Below are 11,773 nucleotides of genomic sequence, written 5' to 3' on the forward strand. Positions count from 1 at the left end.
CAGTGTTCAAATATCTCTTGCTTGCATTGTAGGGAAATTCATATTGAAATGTTAATAAATATGTATAGTGTACACTTTAAAACAAATAACAATTCTCTCGAACAGGAAAAATGAAGTAGGTACTAAAATACAAATTAAAAAAATTTGAGTATTTTTTTTCATGTTTCACCACATTAATGTATATTTAAAAACTGTCTAGATAACGTGTAGGTGTTTTTAAACTATTTTTAGGAAAACAAATTCGAGCTAACTGTTATTCTTTAATTATTTCTCTGTATACTAATACTGGAAAATGTAATAAAAAATATAGGTTTAGTGTATATATATATACAAATATTAATTATTGTGTACATTATATATGTTTCAATAAAAAATAGAAAAAAATTTCAAACTTTATCGTTGTATACAAAAATCGATAAGACGTTTTCATCATTAATTAACTCGGTATTCAGTGATGCAACCGGAACTCATCTGGTATAAACTTCAGCATAACTAATAAGTGTACCCGACAAGACGTTTAATAAATGTGACATTACCTATTCTACCTAATTGCATATTGCATTTTTCTTAGAACTAATACATTAGTGCAGTATCCGTACAAATGACTAGCGGGTTTATTTGATTCGATCTGAATGGTAATACATTAAGCTACGATAACATGACATATATATTATACATGGTAAAATTGGTGAAACGTTCACTGATTGTATTGAACGGACACGCGTGCGTTCGTTCAGTTACTTGGTTAGATTACTCTAAAATGTACACATTTGTGTATATTAGCTATACTCTGTGTATACATTATAATATTATATGTATGTAGAACCACCGCGGATAACACGGCACACACCATATATATAATATATATATCAATGTGCATACATAACATTAACGTGGCGGTGTATGCGTGTATGATGAAAATATTCAGGTATAAGTATAGGTATAGGTATGATTAGAGTAGTTACCTACATTAGAAGCGGTGAGAAAAGTAACAACATATACATACGTGAACGTCTCGGTAAAGTTGTTTACGATCTAGACAAGACACCTCATTAACTTCCGATACACGGATTCAGTTTTGACTTATTAAGGTGCAATTTGCAGATTAATGGGGCCTGGCGTCGAGTGGCCAGCCCAAAACGGATGTTTTATACAAAACATTGCACCTACGGGCTATTTATTATTATGTTAGAAATTAAGGTTATGTCGTGTCGGTATTATTAGAAAAATAAACAGTAAACTTGAAATATGTTCTAAACAAATTTATAGTAATACGATTGGATATTCGCGGTTGACGAATGTCGAGTAACAGTAGATCACGGGAAACAGAAGAGGTCCTTTTATTTCACTCGTCGAATAATATCAATAGGCAATATCAGTTTAGCTGCTTTAGCCATACAGTTTAACTTCTCTGATTTATATAAAAAAATGTATTTTATGCGACTGTTTAATGTTAAATTATTGATGGACTTTTTTTGACATCGACTTGGAACCAGTTTTACTATGTGTTCTGATATTTTAGTAATGCATAAATTAAAGAGTATTAAATAGTTAGTGGACTTCTGAATGAATCTCTCGAAAATGGTTTGAATATATTATTACGCGCGCATTGCGAAAACGAGTTATGTTTTACTACTTTCTAACAGTATTATAGCCACAAAATAATCGAGCTATAATATAATAAATAATAACATATAATTTACACGTGTATTAACTATTAAGTATTATAACAATTAAAAATGAAATTATAATCAAATCGAAAACATAATCTTGTAATAATGCATTAAAAACCAATTGACCGATATTTGATAAAACTAGTTTGAACATTAATTATTACTTTTTGTAGTAGTCATTACCATTTCAGTCACGACTTGCTTCCGTTCAAAATAGTCTCATTACAAACAATTATACACATCACGATTTCTGTTATCTAAATGTATATTCTGGCGTTTTTACATTTGAGTAATAGGCGATCTAAATTGAAACTAGTTTTTTATGAAACTAATTAAGATTTATTTAATATATTTGAATGTATAAAAATTCATTCTTTTATATTTCAACGCTTATTACAAAACGTAAAATTTTGACTAAAATAACATATAAGTGCAACACTTAGTTTTCATTCTTTTTTACCTTATACCTTACTTATTTTTTTTTTTTTTTAATCTTATAAATTGCAGGCTGGCACTGCTATGTCAAAGCAAAATTTAAATGAGTAAACATATTTTATAACTAAAAACCCCCGCACAGGTTTGCTTCCACATAATATTGTTCATTGGAGTAGATTGTTTTAACAGTATTATTTTCTACAATAAAATTATTTTTAAAACAAATCCTGTTGCTGTTTTTTAGATAATAAAATGTAGTTATGAGTACACATACGCAGAAGTCAAGGAGTCACAAGGAAGTCTGAAGTATAAGTACGGTAAATAGTAAATACCCCGTACATGAGATACCATTATCGATGCCATAGGTTTATGTGCATTTATAATATACAAAAATTGTGCATCAATATATAATAAATAATATTACTACTTGTAATAACTCCATACTAAAACTGTTAGTTTTGTAATCCACCAGACAACATAAAAATGAACACAATAAAATAATCATATCTGTTATATAAAATATAAGTATATATTTTACATCACGTTAATAGAGTAAATTACATGTATTTATTATTATCTTTTGTATTATATTTTGCTACTACATCTTACTACGTATCATATTGACGCATCTATTGGATACAACATATTTGGCGATTATGTTTCTTCGTATTGACAAAATAGAAAAAAAGTGAAACTTAAACAATGAGAGATATAGTAACAATACATAAATGGACATAAAGGTGTAATAGAAGTCTACTAAATCGTCCTCCAACGGACAATGGTAATCGTCTATCAACAACCTTGCGAACATTTTTTTTTTACTTTCTAACAAATCGATTTATAGAATAACATCAATTTGTATACATCTCTGCGGGTAGATGTAGGCTGAGTGAAAGCCGACATTTTTCAAAAAAATAAGTCCTAATCAATCAACGCGTTAAAAGAAGACGGCACAGAGTTATGAATTATGATCAAAAGTTAGAAACAGTACTTGACTAGTAACCCCAAATATTACACATTTATTTTATAACATCGATTATAAAATACAAGTAATAACAAACCCGGCCAACACTAGCAAGCTAATAGGTATAATATATCAATGTGTTTTAATAAGTATAAATGACAAGAGAATCTGGTCGTCTGCGAAATACACACACGGCTAATAGAGAGGGAGAGAGAGAGAGAGGAGTTATTTCTGTGCGTGATTTATCTAAGGCTCGGTCGTAAAAGTGTGGTCGTTGCGGATCCAATCTGCTCAAGTCGCTCATCGATTTGCATGTCATCCCAAAAGGATATTGGGGACACATGGCCAAATGAGTCAAACGAATGCCAATATGTGTGTGCAAACACACACAGTAATAGAAAGTTGCGAATATTTTACTGATGTCGAACACAGGTTATTAAATCGCCATTGGTATTAAGCTTTCGTTGGTAGGTACTAGATACCGACTACTACATTATGGATATAATATAACTATGTGGGACTATGTCGTCTGCAAATAAATAGGCTATACCTACTAACCACTATAAAAGCCATTATTATATTTTGTTTATTATTAATACAAAATTGTTGAAAACTGACCTAGTGGCGAGTACAAATAAAACAAACTATGATTGATAAATTCTGCTGTTTTTTTATAATTTAATAAAAAACCAATTTATAATAAGTCGTGTCTTGCGATTTTGGATAAGCGCATTTCGGCACGTTTGATTAGGCAACATTCCCCCCGGCTTTGTTCCTTCGCTTTACACTAAGTACACGAGGTCAATATAATATAATATGTATCAGTGGCGCAACCGAGGGGGGTCCCCGGGTCCAGACCCCCCTTGAGTATTTTTTAAATGTAAAATTGGCTAAGGTAATTTTGGTTATTGTCTAATTATATCGTGCGAAGCTGAAAGGTCATTTTCTACACTCAAACGCATCAAAACTTATTTAAGAAACTCTACATCTGAATCGAAATCGAATGGACTAGCTGCTCTCAATATCCACTATGATATTAATGTAGAATCCGAAGAAATAATAAATCGTTTAGTATAATTTTGTTAAAAAGTATTTCGTTTCGATGCAAAGTTGAGAAGGTATTTACTATTTATTACACATTGGTATATGGCTATTGTGGCTGTCCAATGTACCCATTTATTTTGTCTGTGTATTATTTTTTACATTATGGCCTATACAACACACAAGACGTATTTACATAATCGTTTAATTTATACTACCTAGCTACTACTACTATTCACTACCGAAAAAATGATAAACAAAAACAACAGAGCTTGATAATGCCTATATTACACATAGTACTATAATGATCATACCATGTCCATTGTGAACGTCACACCGCACACGTCGATTGAAAATGGTACCTATGATAATGTATGGATATAATAACGGTAACAGAAAACCGGCGTTCTCGAGTGAGTTATAATATGCATTTTATTATTATATTATACTTATTGTGTATATTATGTTTATAATATAATATGTATGGTTGTACTAGACAATCCGTAGCAATTTCTCCTCATTAAAAACAACGGCCGGCTATAATATACTTCAGTAGGTACCACTTCATTTACGTTACTATCTACACGACGGTGACGGTATCCGGTTGTTGCGTTTTTCCATTTGTATTATTATTATCATTGTATTGTTATTATTATATGTTTTAAAGCACAGAGCGAAAAAAATAAGACAGTCGGTTTAGCGCGCCCACCGCTGCATTGATGTTGTTCGCCCTCAGAAAAAACGAAAGTCGAACGCTATGCCATGCCACCGACTCGCTGTGACTCACAATAATACTTATAATACCACACACACGGATATATATATAATTTTATTAACAAGACGATGGCCGACACTATATGAAATTTACATTTTTTTTTTTTATACCTATTCAACCTTCTTTCATTTTTGTTGGTATCACATTTGCGAGGAAGTCTATACGTTAGTGACAATATTTAAATTCCTCTATGACTTGTGAAAAAAGTAAAAACTATTAGATGAGAGGAAAAAATACAATATTATTTCCAATGTATGTTGAATATGAATACATCAATCACATTATTGATATTGATATCGATATTTTCTAGAAGAAATCAACGAAGCCCGTAAAATAATTAAATGTAAAGAAATCTATCATTATTTAGTAATGAAAATCAAAATATCGTGAATACTCGGAAAAAAATGGACAAATACTATTCACGATAGCTGTTTCATTGTCACGCGTCAAAATTGTCCTAAACATTTTCTAAATTGGGTGACATGCTAGTGTAAATTGGTAATGAGACTACTGATCAATAGATAATTATTTTTATCTATAATAATTAGTATACTAATAATTTAATTAGTTTTTATATATTCTCATTTAAGCAATAGACATTTTTACGATACATTGGATTTAACGCGAAGGTTTAACATTACACTGACATTTTCAAAAGAAAAACATTGAGAAACTTACACATTACAGTAAAGTTAACGCAGTTAATCAGGTACTACAACGAAGTGTAAGCTTAATAGATCCTTTATACATAATAGATTTTTGAATATACGAGTATAATAATGACTATTTCATTGGTATGCAATGTGGTCCATTGCACATAACAAAAATGAGTTGAGTGTAGGTATTATACTTAGGTAGATTTTATTTGAGAAGGAGTTAAAGTACAAATAATTATTATAATGGAACCCAACTCTCAGATTTTGTTCAATAGCGTTAATTTAGTTATAAATCATAATAGTTACATTGTTATTTAGTGTTACGTGTGAAAAACGTATGTGAAGAACCAAAGAAAAATATTCTGGTCAGTGAAAGTCGTTATAGAGGTTAGAGTTTGTAATTGTAAGCTTTTCATTCTACAGCTATTTTTTTCATTTTTATGTTTACCAAGGACACACTACCTAATACGTCTCAACACTAATGTAAATATAATATAATATCACAATACAAGGAAATCTAATACTAATTCAATGATACATGCACCGTGCGACTGCGATGTATCAAAGAACTAAACACGGCTACAAAAATGAAATTAGTGTAGATACAAATTACGATTAAAAAATGGTAGGGGTTTACCCTTGTAAAAAAAAAATTAGGAGAATGAGTCTATGTTGTAGGTATGTAATTGGAAAGTATAGAACAGACGAAGGTAAATTCAAATGATTCGGGTAAATTGGAAGAAAGAAACATTATTACCTTCAATGGCGGAGAAAATAGTACGAGACAAGTAATAATAATTATAGCCGAGATTTTTTAGTCATAAATTTTTTACTTTTTGCACTACCGGAGGTGCAAAAATATGCAAATACTTTAAAGTTTAAAGCAGGTTGATTTATGTATTTTTTTTTAAACCAAATGTACGTCCGAATAAGTTATAATGTAAATTGTAGCTATGATTGTAAGTCTAACGATAATTGTTTTATCGTGCATAGTTCCAATAGCAGTTTTAAATAAAAAACGTACAGCAATTTTTAGCATCAATGCGTGGTATTGATTTCACAATGGTATACAATATGTTATATGTATATACTATACATATACTTTGTATATTCAAAAGTTATACAATTTCACGCATTTATTACTTTGTTTTTTACTGTCAAACCGGTAGTCGCACATCTCGATTATATTAATTAATAACCTTTATTCTTCGTATCCGACAACAAATAATTTGTTTGAGTGCGTTTAATGAATCCTACTGAACAGTTTGAAAATAAATCGATTGATAGTATCGAAAAAGTAAAAATGTCCCACATAAAAACCTATAAATCTAGTTAAACCTGAATCAAATAATAAAAACTATAACGGTGTGCAGTAAAATAATTTCAAATACTGAGTACTTGCACCTACGTTGGTAATGGAACCCGTTAACCGTTATTTTATAATTAGGTAAGTTTAACAAATTATTAATGTTTAATAAAATTAATTAAAGTATTAAAACCAATAATAAAAATAAAAAAAAGTATGAAACCATGAATTATGATATCTATTATTTTTTACTATCTATTGCATTTTGCGCACCTATACTGTAGTCAATTACAAAATAAGTAATAACTAGTCATACTAGGGTCCCCTGGTGTTTATATATATATATTTTTTATTTGTAAAACCCATTACTAAATTAACGTCAAAATTATAGTGAGAAATAATAATTTAGATATATCAAGAATGAGAGCACACGCTTTCAATTTTATCCACGAGCAGTGCGTTTTGTTTTTCGGTTGCAATTAAGACTCCTTCGTATTTCCTTTCCAACTGTATGGTATGAATTCCCCACCTAAATAATAAAATGATTACTAAAAATTGAACCATTTAATTTTTATTAAAGCACAATTCTCCTAAAACAAGTTTACTTTCCTCCACGACCTCGTAAAACTACCACTATAGTTCTCACGCAATGTTATGTATAATATTTACAGCGAGTATATCTTTACACTACATCGAGCTCTTAACACAACAACAAATATACAAATGAAGTATAGGTCAGATAAGAAATAGTTAAGGATTTAGTTGAATTTATCTTGTAACTATTGTTTACACAGAAAAATGTGTAAAGTTACTTTTATTACAAATAAAACAGTTTTTACATGTGTTCTACATTAGTTTTTGGAACATATTAACTAATAGGTTTATTTATACATCTAAAAAAAAGTTGTTAAACCGTTTTTAACTGCTTATTATCTCTGTTTTTTAAAATTTAAAAAGAATGTCTAACTAATAAACAGTAACCATAAACAGTGGTCTACATTAAACTGTAAATGATAGGTATTGTTCTAAAAATAAGTAAAATCGTTTTGTCTATAATTGACATAATTTCACTAACAAATGCTTTATATAATATTGAATATTTGTTTTAAGAATGTTTAAGTAATCACTTTGCTTAGATCTTTTAAGAAAACATTTAAAATTTGAACTTGCTATGTAGGTACGTTATTTTTCAGTTTTAGGAAAAATATTTATGAAACGCTACAAAAAAAACGGCGTAAACTGCTGCTAACTCCAAAGTGAAACTTAAGATATTTAATAATGACAATTATCCAACACATTAGGTACATTTAAGTGGCTCATTATTTTTATAACGTTTTTATTTATTTGAAATAAAAGTGACTACTGGCTGTTAATTTTATAATTAGAACAATTACAAACCATTGTATGATGTATTTTAGAACAACAGAAATTAAAAATGATTTGATTAAAAACTGTTTAATGAACTAACAACTAAGCATTTAAATTATGTTTAGCAAATGTCATATTTTAATTATTATAATTTGGTGTATTTGGTATTTGTAATATTTAATAATTAACCATCTGATTAATTTAAAGTATTAGAACATACAATTTAATCAGTAAAAAAAAAATTAATAAGAAAAAATTCTTTTATTTTATTTACTAGAGCTTCGCTCTAGCTGGGGGCTCCGCCCCCAGGCCCCCGAGTCGGGCGGGTAGGTCACAGATTCCCGGTACTGTACCCGGCTACGCCGGGCACGCTCACGTCCCCTCGCTGCAAAGTATTTTCGGGGAGGTCACAGATTCCGAGGGGGGTGCCCGGCTGCGCCGGCCACGGTATGTGGAAGTCAGTGCACAGCGGTTCCTAGGGGGGTGCCCGGCTACGCCGGCCACGGTATGTGGAAGTCAGTGCACAGCGGTTCCTAGGGGGGTGCCCGGCTGCGCCGGCCACGGTGTCGAGCCATCGCAATACGTCTTAAAGGAATGACGTTATAATTCATGGTACCTATAGGCTGTATCTAGTAATCAGAATTCATACCTAGTTATGGACAAATATTTTGCAAGCTAAGTACTGATTAAGTGTAGAGTAAGTCTAGCTATGTATCTGTAATTTTTTTAAATTTTAAATTAAAAAGAATAGCTAGAAGTTAGACGGTTAATAAATATCAAGTGTCCGGTGTTGCTTACTTGGGTTGCTACCACTTTTACCAATTTTTATGAACTACCAATGTCCAGCGAGCTTCCTTATCAGCGGGCGGAATTCGTGTTGAAAACTGATAAGGACGGCAGATCTCCGAGTGTTTTAGCATTCGCTCGCTCGGCGCCGTCGCTTCGCTCCGCCAACTAAAAATATCCTAGGTTTGTAGGCTACAGTCTATGAGGAGGTAACAGGTTTAAAATTAAGTTTAAATTAAAATTTTAAAAAGTTAAAGAGACTTGATAAGAAGCTGGCCATTGGGAAAAAGTGTATAATGGAAATTGTCTTTGGTAAAAGTTGTTATATTATAGACCACGTCATCAATATAGGCCGGTGTCATCCCGCTTAACTTTATGAGTTGAAAACAGATAAAAATGTCTAGAGGAGAGTCAGCTAAATGTCTGTTAAGGTTTGCCTTTGTGAAACAAAATTTGTTTAAACGTAGTATGTTATATGTCTGTACACAGCGGTTCCGAGGGGGGTGCCCGGCTACACCGGCCACGGTGTCGAGTCAGCTCACTACGTTTTAAAGTACACCGTTATAATTCATCGTACCTTTATCCAGTAATCATAGTTCATACTTAGTTTCGAAAAAGTGTTTTGCAAGCTAAGTACCGGTTAACTGTAGTGCAAGTCTAGCTATCTGTCAGATCAGAAATGTCCTACTACTAAAGCGAGTGTGCTACTTGCTTAAAGTACAATTTTTTTTTTTTTATTTGAATTGTTTGAGGTGTTGTTTACTTCACGGGCTTGGTAATAGCTATGGTTAAAAATAGATAGAAATGTTTAGAGGTCAGTCGGCTATATGTCTGATATGGTGTTCCCATGTGCAACAAAACTTTTTCAAACGTATACGTTATATGTCTAGATATTGGTTGAATTAAAATCCTTATTTGTTCAGAAATCACCGTCTATGCCATTATTCGGTAATGACGTACTGTATATTTAGAATGTAACCAACAGCATAATGCATTAAATATGTATATTAAAGGTCTGGTGGTTTAACAGAAGTTCATAAGTGTTTAAGAATTAAAGAGTAAATCACATGAATGAAATGTCTAGTTTAAATTAAAACTTAAAAGGGAAAGAAGTGAAGAGTGATAAATACATTATTATTGATCGACTATTTGGCAGAGCTTATAAAAATGTCCAAAGAGAGGTTAAATGAAATGTCTCGATGCAAATCTTTTAGTTTTTGGATCTGGACCTTTAATGCTAAAGGTACTTTGATACTTAAGGTCTGACGTTTGTTGGTTATTAGAAGTTTAAAAGTGTGGAAGAATGATATGTTTGTGTGACGGTTACTTGGGAACTCAAGAGTACAAAACATGAATGAAATGTCTGAAATAATTTGTAGCAAATATTTTTGATTATTCGAGTGTCCGGCGGTGATTATAAAAACGGTCAGAGTACAAAATGATAATAATAATAATAATATTCAGTGCATAAAATACCTAAATTATTTGATACTTATCCAGACATATTTTATACATAATAGATAAATTGATGTATACATTAATACTTTTTTAAGTAAACCATGAAAGGTATAAATCCATATGTTGATATATTTTTAGATGGCTAACCAACAATTCATCCTACTAAATGATAATAATAAAAAATTTTAAAATAATTTTATTTTTCATTATGTAGTATCAATTTAAAAAAATATAGCAAAATCTCTAGATTTACTATACTTTTTTAGGGTGGAGCGAATACTTATATTATACTTTTATAAATAATAAAATATTAAATTAAATGTTGATTGTCAATATAAATTTTAACCCTTTGAAGCACATCATTTTTTTCTCTGATTTTCTCTGAACATGATTATGAAGGTGGTAATAAATATATACCACTGTGCGAGAGTAGGCTAATTTTTAAAAAAGTGGTATATTACTTATATCACCATGCTTCAAAATGTTAAAATGCAATAAAATGATTTGAAAATAATATTTTATTTTTATGTTTTAATTATGCCCTATGTCTGAAATTACACCACAAAAAAACCAAAATAGTCAATATTAATAAGTATCTAATTTAGTTCAAGCTATATCAACAGCAGCTCAAAAAAATATATATATATATACATACATATAATATAAAAAATTAACATTAAATAGTTAGTAAAAATAAATGTTCAGACAATTTTTTTGATTTTTGATTACTTCTCATAAAAACGGTCTAAGAACACAAAATGTTGAACGCTAAAATAATCTAAAGACAACTGTTTTAAGAAAAAGATGATATAGGGACTTTTGCTGATGCTTTTAAAAAACATACCTATAATTTTTTATTATAAGACTGTGTAAAAACGCATTTATTCGTTGGTTAAATAAGTATTATAAAGCCAGGTAGTAAAAACTACAATAGCATAAGATGTTGCTATGTATAATGTGATTAAAATAAATTAGATCATATAATATCGTTATTTCTTATTAGAGCGGAATGAACACATAGATATTTTATGTCAATAATGTATATAAATTTTAAGCACACAAAAGTAGCCCCAAGTGTATAAAACTAAAAATCGATTGTTTTTAGATCTGAACAATTTTTATTCAGTGCATCGAATATACTATTATTATTATTTAAAAAAATATTTTTCATTATATATATATATTATTATTATTTTAACAACAATAAACTTTTTTTTAATTAATCCATGTATTATGTTATTTTTATATAGGTAAATAAATGTTTTTCTACTAAATAATTTACAATAATACTTCCTAAAAAAAAATTATCTG

This window comes from Adelges cooleyi, unplaced genomic scaffold (genome assembly GCF_023614345.1).
Source record: "Adelges cooleyi isolate 19-005CV unplaced genomic scaffold, UGA_ACOO_1.1 ACOO_flye_CR_arks_rails_tigmint_CR_PRNA_23, whole genome shotgun sequence".
NCBI classification, from domain to species: Eukaryota; Metazoa; Arthropoda; class Insecta; order Hemiptera; family Adelgidae; genus Adelges; species Adelges cooleyi.